The sequence below is a fragment of the Castor canadensis genome, chromosome 7 (assembly GCF_047511655.1).
Source record: "Castor canadensis chromosome 7, mCasCan1.hap1v2, whole genome shotgun sequence".
Taxonomy (NCBI): domain Eukaryota; kingdom Metazoa; phylum Chordata; class Mammalia; order Rodentia; family Castoridae; genus Castor; species Castor canadensis.
In genome coordinates, this window is record NC_133392.1 from 35387933 (window position 1) to 35402503 (window position 14571).

General features: G+C 34.5%; 1 long non-coding RNA gene across 1 annotated transcript in view; it reads left to right on the forward strand.

Moving 5' to 3' along the window:
• The window catches only part of LOC141424619 (uncharacterized), a 100436-nt gene extending 86826 nt beyond the window's left edge, over positions 1 to 13610 (forward strand). Inside the window, exon 3 of the long non-coding RNA XR_012449493.1 lies at positions 13490 to 13610. This is a non-coding gene — a long non-coding RNA (uncharacterized lncRNA). The remainder of the gene's footprint in view (positions 1 to 13489) is intronic.
• Positions 13611 to 14571: the final 961 nt, after the last annotated feature.

Consider the following 14571-nt stretch of genomic DNA (forward strand, 5'->3'; position numbering starts at 1 on the left):
CCTAACTCATTTCGTGAAGCCATAATCCCCAAACTGGACAAGGACACATCAAAAAGGAGAACTAAGGGCCAATCTCCTTAATGAACATTGATGTAAAAATCCTCAACAAAATAATAGCAAACTGAATCCAACAACCTTGAGGAAAGATCATACACCATAACCAAGTCAGCTTCTTCCAAGGGATGCAGGGAAGGTGCAAGATATGCAAATCTTTAAATGTAATGCAACACATTAACAGAAGCAAAGAAAAAACCACTAGATCATCTGCATAGACAGGAAAAACCATCAATAAGATGCAACACCATTTCATGATAAAAGCCCTGATGAAAAAAGGAATAGAAGGAATGCACTTCAACATTATAAAGGCTATATATGACAAACCTATAGCCAATGTCATACTTAATGGGGAAAAACTGAATCCATTTCTCTTAAAGTCAGTAATGAGATAAGGATGCCCACACTCCCCACTTTTATTCAACATAGTCCTAGAAGTCCTAGCCAGAACAATAAGGCAAAAAGAAGAAGAAAAAAGGAATACAAACAGACAAGATTTAGTCAAACTACCCTTATTCAAAGATATCATGATCTTATGCCTTAAAGACCCAAAAACTCCTAGACACCATATGCTGCTTCAGCAAAGAAGCAGAATACAAAATTAACAAAATTAACTTACAAAAGTCAGTAGACTTTCTACACACCAACAAGGAGCAGATTGAGAAAGAATATAGAAAACCAATTCCATTTTTAGTAGCCTTAACAAAAATCAAATGCCTAGGAATAAACTCAACTAAGGATGTGAATGACCTCTACAAGGAGAACTATAAACCACTCAAGAAACAGATCAAAGAAGACTGCAGAAGGTGGAAAGATCTTTCATGCTCATGGATTGGCAGAATCAACATAGTAAAAATGGCTATACTACTCAAAGCAATCTACGTGTTCAATGCAATTCCCATGAAAACCCCAATCACATTCATCTTAGAGTTTGAAAACTCTACTCTAAAGTTCATTTGGAAACACAAAAAACTGCAAATAGCCAAGGCAATACTGAGCAAAAGGAGCAATGCTGAAGTTATCACAATACCTGACTTCAAACTATACTACAGAGCCATAGTAATAAAAACAGCATAGTACTGGCACAAAAACAGATATGAAGACCAGTAGAAAAGAAGACAGGACCCAGATATGAATCCATGCATCTTCCAAAAATATCTGATGGAGAAAAGAAAGCCACTTCAACAAATGTTGCTACGAAAACTGGATATCTGCCTGAAGAAAATTGAAACTAGATCCATGCTTATCACCCTCTTCTACTAACAACTCAAAGTGAATAAAAGACCTTAATATCAGACCTGGAATACTGAAGCTAGTAGAGGAAAGAGTGGGGAATACAATGGAAGCAATAGGCATAGGCAAGGACTTCCTCAGCAGAACCCAAGTGGCTCATCAACCATGAGAAGGGATTGACAATGGGACAAGATGAAATTAAAAGTTTCTGTACAACAAAAGAAATGGCCTCTAAATTGAAGAGGTCTCCCACAGAATGGGAGAAAATGTTTGCTAACTGTACATCAGACAAGGACTGATAAACAGTATATAGGGAGCTCAAAAAACCAAAATCAGTGACCCAAAAAAGAAATGGGCAACTGAACCAAACAGAACTTTTTCAAAGAAGTCCAAATAGCTAAAATAATGCATGAAAAAATGCTCACCATTCCTGGCCATAAAGGAAATGCAATCGAAACCACACTAAGATTGCACCCCACTCCTGTTAGAATAGGTATCATCAAGAACACCAGCAACTACAAATGTTGGCGATGATGCAGGGAAAAATGAACCCTCATACACTGCTGGTGGGACTGTAAATCAGTAGAACCACTATGGAAAACAATATAGATGCTCCTTAAAATATTAAAAATAGACCTGTCATAAGATCCAGCAATACTACTCTTATAGATATACCTGAAGGAATGTGAGTCAGGTAACTACAAAGGCACATGCACACCCATGTTTATTTTAGCACTATTCACAATAGCTAAGCTATGCAAATACACAAGATGCCCCACTATGGATGAAAGGATTAAGAAAATGTGGTATTTATATACAATGGAATTTTACCCAGACAAAAAAGAAGAATGAAATTTTGTCATTCGCAGGTAAATGGATAGAGCTGGAGGACATAATTTTAAGTGAAGTTAGTCTGAGAAGGCCAAAAGTTGCATGTTCTCCCTCATGTGCACATTGTAGACCTAAAACAAATACAGTAATATTGTTGGGCACAGGTCACACACTAAGAGGAGACAGCACACGGGATGAATAGGGCAAAGGAAAGTGACTAAAATCTTGAATGTCATTTCATTCACTGTATAGGAATAAATAGAGTAATCTTAAACTGGCGAAGGCCACTATGGCAAGAGGACTAAGGACTAATGAAGAGGACTGGTAGATTTGAAACAATTTTGGTTGTAATACAATATGCATGGAAACAACACAAGGAATCTCCCTGTATAGCTATCTATACACAAACTAGCCAAAATGCCACGTTTTTCTTATTATCTTTTATGTATTTCCTCTACAAAATCAGAGGACAGGAGGGCAGAACACGAGTAGGGGTGGGGGATGGGTTGGCACTGGAGGAAGGAAGAAGAAAATGGTGGGAGGATGAATGTGATGACAATAATGTATACAAATGTATGTAAAGGCAAAAATGTTATCTGTTGAAATGGTTCCAAAATTGGGGAGGGAAGATGAAAGCCAGCAGTGGAGGGGGTGAATTCAAGTGTGATATTTTTTATACATTATAAGAACCTTTATAAATTCTTCAATGTCCTTCCACCCAACACAACAATAAAAAAATAAATAAATAAAGGAAAATTAAAATAAAGAAAAGAAATTGTGAAAGTTTTCTACCTACCAAAGGACATTTGTACTCCTTGTATTCTGTTTTCCAACATTGACACAGTCTCATATTTCCTTATTTTCTTTTGCCTGTCAATTTAAACAGTTTTTTGAGATTATAATTCACCTAATTAAAGAAATTCAATGATTTTTGGAATATTGCATTATTAATTTTAAGGTAATGGTAAATGCAAATAAACATTTGATAAAACTTTAAAAAAACCAGACAGAAGTAGCTATACTTATATCTGCTAAGAGATATTTCAAGCCCAAATTGGTCAAAAGAGACACGAAGGTCACTTTATAGTAGTAAAAGGAACATTAAAAGGATAGAACAGTTGTTAACTTATGTGCATCTAATGCCATCAAACCCAACTTTTTTATACAAACACTACTCCTGCAATGATAAGCACAGATATATTCTACACAATTATCATGGGAGATTTTGATTTCCCACTGTCTTCAATAGATAAGCCCTCAAAAGAAAAAACTTAACAAAGATACTTCCAAATTAAATGCAACAACAGAACAAAAGGACTTAACAGACATCTACAGAGTATTTCATATAGCAGCAGCACAATACATGTTGCTCATAGCAGCTGACAGAACTTTCTCAAAATGGACATTTTATTGCACAGGGCAAATTTTAAAAATTATTAATAAAATTGTAATAGTCCCCTGTGTCCTGTCTGACCACAGTTAAGTAAAACTAGAACTCAGGAACAATATAAACTGCAGAAAATATGGAGACTTATATATTGTTGGATGATAAATGAGTCATCAAATGAATAAGAAAGAATATCAAAAAGTTTCTGAAATCTTATGAAAATGAACTAAAAAACCAACCTACCAGAACCTATTGCATATGGCAAAGACAGTCCTAAGGAGAAAGTTTATACCTATAAGTTCCTACATTAAAAAATAGAGAAATCTCTAATAAATGACCTAAAGCTGCGTCTCTAGCTCCTAGAAAAAAAGAGAAAAAGCTAACACAAGATCAGAAGAGGAGAAATAATAAGGACTGAAATCAATGAAATACAAATCAGAAAAACTATACAAAGAATGAACCAAAGAAAAAGTTGTTACTTCAAAAAGACAAAACAAACAAACAAAAAGGCTGAGCACCTATGGCTCATGCCTGTAATCCTAGATACTCAGGAGGCAGAGATCAGGAGGATCCTAGCTTGAAGCCAGTCTAGGAAAATAGTTGGTGCAATCCTATCTCAAAAGACCCATCACATAAAAAGGGGGCTGGTGAAGTGGCTCAAGGAATAGGCCCTGTGGAACCGCAGTACCACAAAATAAAAAAGGTAAATAAGAGTAGAAGGAAAGGAAAAGACCCAAATTAACAAAAATTGGTGATGAAAAAGAGACTATCACAAGCAAATAGCAATGAAGTTCAGAGTGTCATAAGGGAACACTTTGAAAATCCATATTCAAATAAATTGGAAAACCTAGGAGGAAAGGATAAATTTCTAGATGCTTTTGACAAAACAAAATTGAACCAAGATAATATAATCCACCTAAATCGATTCATAACCTGCAAGGAAATTGAAGCAGCAATAAAGAGTCCTACCCCCCAAAAAAAACCCTCTAGACCTGATGGATACACTGCTGAATTCTACCAGACTTTACATAACTAATATGAATACCCCTCAAACTTTTCCATGATACAGAAAGGATAGGAAAATGACAAAATCCATTCTGTAAAGCCAGTATTGCACTGATCTCAAAATCCAAGAAGGATACGACAAAAAAAGAGAATTCTATACCAATTTTTCTAATTAACAGAGATGCAAGTATTCTCAATAAAATACTAGCAAACCGAGTACAACAAAATATTAAAATGATCATACCCCATGACCTAGTCAGTTTCATTCCAGGATGCAGAATTTGTTCAACATATGCAAATAAATAAGTAGGATATAGCACATAAACAGTACTAAGTACAAAAATCATGTGATCATCTCAACAGAGGCAGAAAAAGCCTTTGAAAAAATTCAATATCCTTACTTTTTTTCCACAACTTCCTTGATAAAAGTGCTGATGCAACTAGGAATAAAAGAAACATATTTCAACCTAATAAGGCCATGTGACAAACCTACAGCCAACATCATACTAAATTAGGAAAAGGTAGAACATTTCCTAGAAATGCAGTAATGAGACAAGGGTGTCCAACTTACCATTCATATTCAAAATAGTTTTGGAATTCCTAGACAGAGCAATAAGACAGGTGGAGGAAAAAAAAACTTAAACAGGAAAAGAAGAAGTAATATTATCCCTATATGCAGATGATAAAATCTTATACTGAGCAGTCCTTAAAAACTCCACCAAACACTCTGAGACACCAAAAACACTTTCAGCAAAGAAACAGGATACAAAATCAATATACAAAATCAATAGCTTTCCTATATATCACAATGAACAGACAAAGAATTTAGAAAAAGAATGCCATTTACAATAGCTTCAAAAAATAAAATATCTAGGAATATATTCATCAAAAGCAGTGAATAACCTATACAATGAAGACTATAAATAATTGGTGAAAGTTTGAAAAAATTATTTTAGGACACTGAAGTTTGGGCAAACCCTTGAAGCATCCTGGTAACTGCTTAAAGTAGAAAGTATCTCATAAATTTCAGTACATTAGTCCTCTCACATAGAGGCCAAAATGGTAAAATGTTTGGGAACAGTATTCTGTGTTGCTGGATAGCATACTGTGTTGCTGGACAGTTTTCTGGACCCACAAGGGCAATCAGAACCTTGTCTTTCATAGATCAAAGTTGTGGCATTTGATTATTTACCAGATGCCAAAGATGTTGTCCATTCTTTCATCTTGATGGAATATAGTACTTCCACAATGGCATAAAACAAAAGATTTAATAAAAAAAGGCTTACTGCTTATCTGTTGTTTTCTTATTGAGTCCAGAATTATTAGAAAATATCTAGCCAGGCAATTGTGGTTCACATCTGTAATCCTAGTTGCTCAGGAGGCAGAGATCAGGAAGATTGTTATCAGGAGCCATCCTAGGCCAATAGTTCTGAAAACCTATTGGAAAAAAATCTAACACGATATAGGGCTGGCATAGTGGCTGAAGTGGTAGATTGCCTGCCTAACAAGTGTGAGGCCCTGAGTACTGCCAGAAGGAAAAAAAAAGAAAATATGAATAATTTCAATGAACTAGTACAAACAGAACAGAACAGAAATGTAATTGATCACAAATGACAAGAAATACATCTGCAAAAATTATTTTGGAAAGTCAACAGATAAGTGGATTACTACAGCCTTCATCAAATAACAGTGGTAATTGCTAGAACAATAAAACTAATCTTATTTCTTAAGTTAAAAGATTAAGGTATAATAAATATCCAAGTCTCAACAAGAAAATTAATTGCACGTATAAAAAAGAAACCAGTATTATGATCCTTAATAGCTTTAAAAGCAAATAATAGAAATCACTACTGAGGAAATCAAGATATCAAATTTCCTAGATATAACCATATGACATGTGTCTTCGGCATCCTTAGAGAGCTGCAGGAAACCATGTAACCAAGAAATAAAAAAGAACAAATTATGAAAAAGTCAAGATGATCAATTTTAGAAAATAATTCTTAAAAGGGAAAAATATTTGGGAGCTAAAATACAATTGATAAAAAAATTCATATTAGACTTAAATAAGAGGAGGAAGTAAACAGCCAAAACAAAGAAAGAACATAAAATTTATAACCTGAAGAGTAGAAAGAAAAGTAGAATGAATACAACCTAAGAGGCCTACAGAATATATTCAGATACAAAAATGCATAGAGCCAGAAAAGTCTACAGACACCTATCAACATACCTTTATAGATGTCTCAGAGGGTTAGAGAAAGAAGAAAGAGACAGAAAATATTTGAAGAAATATTGTCTGAAAATTTTCAAATTTAAGGAAAATCATGAATCTATACATGTAGGAAGTTCAATAAACTATGAAAAGGATACAGCCAAGTAGATTCATACCAAACCATATTTAATAAAAGGGCTAAAAATAAATACACACAGAGAGAGTTGAAAACCAGCAAGTGATAGACACCCATCACATAAAGAATCTTCAGTATGAGCAAGAGCAGGTTGTTCTTCAATAACCAAGGAAGCTGAAGTCAGTGACATGATTCATTTAAAATGCAGACAAGATCAAGTGGGTTTTTTTGTATGTTGAACAATCCCTGCTCCCAGGGATGAAGCCAACTTGGTCATAGTGTATGATCTTTCTGATGTGTTGTTGTATTTGGTTTGTCATTATTTTATTAAGAATTTTTGCATTGATATTCATTAAGAAAATTGGCCTATAGTTCTCCTTTTTGGAGGTGTCTTTGTATGGTTTGGGGATGAGAGTAATATTGGCTTCATAACAAGAGTCAGGTACTGTTCCTTCCCTTTCTATTTCATGGAACAACAGTTTAAGGAGAGTTGCTATTAGTTCTTCTTTAAATGTCTGATAGAATTCAGTAGTGAATCCATCCGGTCCTGAATTTTTCTTTTTTGGAAGACTCTTGATTGCTGCTTCAATTTCATTTTGTGTTATAGATGTATTCAGGTGATTAATATCCTCTTGGTTCAGTTTTGGGTGGTTGTAAGTTTCTAAAAATCTTCAAAATTTTCAAATTTATTAGAGTATAGGCTCTCAAAGTACTCTGATGATTTCCTGGATTTCCATGGTTTGTTGTTATCTCTCCTTTTGCATTTATGATTTTACTCATTTGGGTTTTTTCTCTCCTCATTTTAGTCAGTTTTGCCAGGGATCTGTCAATCTTTTATATTTTTTCAAAGAGTCAGCTTTTTGTTTCAATTATTCTTTGTATGGGTTTTTTTGTTTCTATTTCATTGATTTCAGCCCTTATTTCAATTTTTTCTTTCCTTCTGCTTGTTTTGGGATTTGCTTGTTCTGTTTTTCTAGGAGTTTGAGCTGTAGTATTAGGTCATTGATTTGAGATCTTTCTGTCCTTTTAATATACGCACTCATGGCTATAAACTTTCCTCTTAGGACTGCCTTTGCTGTGTCCCATAGGTTCCGATAGGTCATGTTTTCATTTTCATTACCTACCAGGAAACTTTTAATTTCCTCTTTTATTTCATCAATGACCAATTGATCATTGAGCAATGTGTTGTTCAGCTTCTAATTGTTTGCATGGTTTTTACTGATGTTTTTGTTGTTGATTTCTAGTTTTAATGCATTGTGATCAAATAGAATGCATAGGATTATTTCTGTTTTCTTATATTGGTTGAAGCTTGCTTTGTGCCCTAATGTATGATCAATTTTGGATAAGGTTCCATGGGCTGCTGAGAAGAATGTATATTGTGCAGAAGTTGGATGAACTATTCTGCAGACATCAGCTAAGTCCATTTGATCTATGGTGTGATTTAGTTCTAGGATTTCTTTATTGATTTTTTGTTTCGATAATCTATCTATTAGTTATGGGGTGGGGTATTAAGGTCTCCCACTACCTCTGTGTTGGAGTTTATATATGTGTTCAGGTCTTTCAGATTATGTTTGATGACATTGAGTGCATTGACATTGGGTGCATATAGGTTGATAATTGTTATTTCCTTTTGATGTAACCACTTGATCATCTCAATAGATGGAGAAAATGCCTTTGACAAGATCCAACACCACTTCATGATAAAAGCTTTAAGAAAACTAGGAATAGAAGGAATGTACTTCAACATTGTAAGGGCTATATATGACAGACCTACAGCCAACATCATACTTAATGGTGAAAAACTGAAACCATTCCCCCTAAAATCAGGAAGGAGACAAGGGTGCCCATTATCTCCACTCCCATTCAATGTAGTACTGGAACTTTTAGCCAGAGCAATTAGGCAAGAAGAAGAAATAAAAGGAATACAAATAGGTAAAGAAACTGCCCAAATATCCTTATTTGCAGATGATGTGATCCTATACCTTAAAGACCCAAAAAATTCTACCCAAATACTCTTAGATACCATAAACAGCTACAGCAAGGTGGCAGGACAGAAAATCAACTTACAAAATTCATTAACTTTTCTATACACCAATAATGAACAAACTGAGAAGGAATACATGGAAACAATTCAATTCACAATAGCCTCAAAAAAAATCAAATACCTACGAGTAAATTTAACAAAGGATGTGAATAACCTCTACAAGGAGAATTGCAAACTCCTGAAGAAAGAGATCAAGGAAGACTACAGAAGATGGAAAGATCTCCGTGCTCATAACTTGGTAGAATCAACATAGCAAAAATGACTATACTATCAAAAACAATCTACATGTTTAATGCAATTTCCATCAAAATCCCAATGACATTCATCACAGAGATTGAAAAATCTACACTAAAGTTCATTTGGAAACACAAGAGAATGCGAATAGCCAAGGCAATACTCAGCAAAAAGAGCAATGCTGGAGGTATCACAATACCTGACTTCAAACTATATTACAAAGCAATAGCAATAAAAATAGCATGGTACTGGCACAAAAACAGACATGAAGACCAGTGGAACAAAATAGAGGACTCGGATATGAATCCACAGAACTATACCCACCTCATTTTTGACAATGGTGCCAAAAATATATGATGGAGAAAAGACACTCTCTTCAACAAGTATTGCTGGGAAGTGTTAACCGTCTGCAAGAAACTGAAACTAGATCCATTTCTATCACACTGTACTAATATCAACTCAAAATGGACCAAGGACCTAAATATCAGACCTGAAACTCTGAAGTTACTACAGAGTAGAGCAGGAAACACTCTGGAACTATTAGGTATAGGCAAAGACTTCCTCAACAGAACCCCAGCAGCCCAGCAACTAAAGAAAGGATGGACAAATGGGACTTCATAAAATTAAAAATCTTCTGCACAACAAAAGAAATGGTCTCTACACTGAAGAGACCACCCACAGAGTGGGAGAAAATATTTGCCAGCTATACATCAGACAAGGGACTGATAAGCAGAATCTATAGGGAACTTAAGAAACTAAACTCTCCTAAATCAATGAACCAATTAAGAAATAGGCAACTCAACTAAACAGAACTTTCTCAAAACAAGAAATTCAAATGGCCAAAAACCACATGAAAAATGCTTATCATCTCTAGCCATAAAGGAAATGCAAATCAAAACCACACTAAGATTCCACCTCACCCCTGTTAGAATAGCCATCATCCAAAACACCAACAACAACATGTGTTGGCGAGGATGTTGGAAAAAAGGAACCCTGGTACACTGCTGATGGGAGTGCAAGCTGGGGCAACCACTCTTGTAAAAAATTTGGAGCCTTCTTACAAATCTAAACATAGACCTGCCATATGATCCAGCAATCTCACTCCTGGGGACATACCCAAATGAAAGCGACACAGGACACTCCATACACCTGCACACCCATGTTTATTGCAGCACTATTCACAATAGCCAAGTTATGGAAACAACCAAGATGTCCCACTACTGATAAATAGATCATGAAAAAGTGGTACTTGTATGCAATGGAATTTTACTTAGCCATGAAGAAGAATGAAATCTTATCATCTGCAGGTAAATTGATGGAACTGGAGAACATCATTCTGAGTGAGGTTAGCCAGGTTCAGAAGACCAAAAATCATATGTTCTCCCTCGTTTGTGGACTTTAGATATAGGGCAAATGCAGCAATGTGGTTGGACTTGGATCACATGACAAGGGGAGAGTGCATAGAGGAGATACAGGAATAGGTAGAAAACCCAAAACAAGAAAGCATTTGATGTCCCCACTGCCAAGGGACTAATACAGAAACCTTAAAGCAACAGAGGTTAACATGAGAAAGGGGTTCAGGAACCAGTGTAAAGATCAGTAAGAGATGAATCAACATGGGTTGTAACACATGTGTACACAAAAGCAATGCTTGGAATATTTCTGTATAGCTATCCTTAACTCAAATAGCAAAAATGCTTTGTCTTGCTTATTATGCTTATGTCTTTTCTTCAACAAAATTAGAGATAAAGGCAGAACAAGTTCTGCCTGGAAGTGAGACGGGGAGGTGGGAGGAGTAAGGGGGGAGAAATGACCCAAACAATGTATGCACATGTGAATAAATGAATAATTAAGAAAAAATGCAGACAGGAAACAGGTGTGCATTTTACCACATTAGTAAAATATAAAAAGAGTCTACTGTGATAGGACTCTTAGAAGCTAGTCTCCTCTGTTTCTTCTGGTTAGTGCATCCATCACCTCATTCTTTGTCTCCATTTTCACAGGACATGGTATTAATGATAGTACTGGACACTAAAGGTGGTCCCAGAAAAAGGATTACTGACAAGATAAAGGGAGAAATGACAGGAAAGGAAAGGATTTCCTGTAGAGTGCGGCTGTGGACAGCTGCATCAATAAAACTCCCTATCACTTAATCCTTATGATCACCCATTCTCTAAATCAACTGCTGTGTTTGAAGGTCCAAAAGTACCTTCTGCATTCACTTATCGTGGTGCTGCTTAAAGCACTGCAACAGGCAAGTATTCTGATATTCAACTTCATTCTGGTGTCTTAACTGACCTGCCACAAGGAAGTGTAGATAGATTTACCAAATTAAATTTTCTACATTTACAAGCTAGATAGTACAGTTGAAAGAAAATAACTTAAATTATATTCACTTAATACAACTTGACAGAAAAATTATAATCAGGATGGAAAGGCAGTAAAACTTAAGCAATTCACATTAAAATGAATTTTAGCTGAAGATAAAATCTATACCGAAACATTAGCATGAAAAGGAAATCCAGAATATAATATTTGGTACTTTACCAAATATTATTTGGTATCTCAAAGTTACAACTAGCTGGCCACACAAAGAAGATGAGAGAGTGTGAGAAGACAATACAAACAGATACTCATCAGACAATATTTCACAGATAATTTTATGTGGCCAGTATCTTTTGATATCTAGAATATAACATGACAATTATGAAGGAGAAAAATATATTGACTAAGTCTCTTATGAATTTAAATGAGAAGACAAGACCTATGTGTAGGACAAATCCAAATGTGTTTATATTCTTTTGACAAGTATACTAAATGAAGAATACTCAGCAATATATCTAAATCATACTCACAGATACAGAGATTAAATTTGATAAAATTGTATGCACACCCATACCCATAATACAAATAAAAATAAGAAAGCAGAGCAAACTTCCCTAACTTGATATAGAATAGCTGCCAAAATCTAATTAAATAATCATTTTCAACAGTGAAATATTAAACCATCATTCCTTCCTGCAGATCAGAAATGAAACAAGGATGCCTCTATCACCATTTCTGTTCAATATTGCTGTGGAAATCCTAGGGAGTACAATTATACAAGAATGAGAAATTAAGAACATAAGAACTACAAATTGAGAAATAAAATATTAATCCAGAAAGCAGAATAATACACCTTGCAATTCCAAGTGAATCCACCGATGATTTATTATCAATGACTTGTAATTCACTGAAGTCACTAGGCAGAAGTTCATCAGCATGATAAATGAAATTTTTTCTTATTTCAAGAATAAATAATAGCAAAGGCATTGTAAAGTTATATATTATTAACATTTCATAAATTTCATGAATTATAATATATTCATTATTCAGTCTTGTGGTTTGAATATGAAATGTTCCCAGAAGGTTATGTGATGATGGTTTGTTCTCAATTCAATGTTCAAAGGTGGGGCATTGGAGGAATAATTGAGTCATGAGGGTTCTGACTTTACCAGTATACTAAACCATTGACTGAATCATAATTTAATGGCATTATGGGAAGTGGTGGAAACCAGGAGGAAGGGCCTAGTGAGAGGAAGCAGATCAAGGAGCACAAGGGTTTGAAGGTTATATGTTCTGTAAGACCTGTCATCTGCCTCTCTTCCATCAAACTATGAGGTAAAGTACCTTGCTCCACCACACTCTCCCTGTCATGATGTTCTACTTCATGCTGTGAAGGTCCAGAAGCAACAGAGCCAAGTAACCAAGGATTGGAACCTCATAAAATGAGCTATAAGAAATCTTTCCAACATTAATTAAATTGTCTCAGGTATTTTGTTATACTGATGAAAGTGACTAACACAACTAGGAAAAAACTAAAAACATATAAACCATTACAATGAAAACAAAATATTTTTGACAAAATAAAAGACAGTCCAAGTCATACAGATCAAAAACACATCCATGAAATCAAGAATCAACGTGTCAAAATATCAGTTATTTTCCAATATTATCTAGAGATTTACTCTGACTTCAAAAGATACTCTGGAATTGTCTTTTGGGAAATTGGCTAGCTAAAATTTTAGTATTTATTTAGAAATGTAAGCATCTATAATTAGGCAGAATAATATTAAAGAGGATGTACAAATTTGGAAGAACTAAATTGTCAGATACCAAGCCTGTTATAAAGTTTATAGCTCTAAACTGAAAATGGCACAATGCCCATTACACAGACATATGTAAGATTCTTGTGCTTAGATTGGTAGATGGTTGAAACCATAGTGTGAATTGGGAGACTAGGAAGCCACTAAGGTGTAGCATAGAAGGAAGAAAGTTAACTCGTGAATGATGTAATTTCTTAATTTCATGTCACAGGTCACAGAATGGGGAAGACTACCGCCGACAAGATCAATGTGTCTTTGGATGTCATGCAACACAACATCTATACAGGGCATGTGGCTCCTGACCTGCATGCAAGGATCCAGTTGAATCTACCAATCACAAGTCAAATCTCTGGACTTTAGCTGCTAAGACAAGAAAAAGAAATGATGGAAAATGAGAAAAGTGGCACGTTTGTCACAGCAATTCAGTGCTACGTGAAATATGATGGAGTTATACTAACAATAAAATACATTTATAAATTACATGACTAGAAGTATATTTGGATATCTGAGGAGAATCAACATAAAATATGTACATATCACTCTCTTATAAACTAGGCATTATGATATATTATTAGCACATAATTATAAATTAGAATACATCATACCTATAAATAAAACTAAATATTCACAATAAACAAAATAATTAAGTCAATAAAATAGAGTAATTGAAGGCTAAATATTGGAACAAAATCTTAAATGAATATCAAAACAATGCATGAGATTTAAAAATAAATTATAGAATATTTATAAATATAAATATATGTATGTATATGTGTATGTTTTTGTGAGCAATTTGCAACGTTGTTCCCATCATATTCTCACATCCCAAAGATGTCCACTGAATAGTTCATTCACAACCTTTGATATTTGTATTTATGTATCTAGATAACTCTCTGTTCCTATTTTTGGACAAATTATAGTGATTTTTTGATATAGAGAGAAGAAAATTTTTATCTATCTTCTAGTACATAGTACATAAATGCACACATAGAAAGATGTACACATGAACAGAAACACATACATGCTTCATTTCACTACATTTATAGACAATATTGTGGTAAAATTTTATTGTAGCAATATTGATTGATCCATTATTTATATCAGTCTATCTTCTTAATATTATTGTCTGGTAAAAATCTTGTGTTTATGTTTCATTGTTGTTACATTTCTGGACTTACCCTATTTCTCGGAATCAATTCATAATTCTTCATTCCTAACATTAGAACTTTTTCCAAATGCTCAGGCAGATGTTTGAAACTCCCAGTAATAAATGCCTATGTATTTGGAAACATC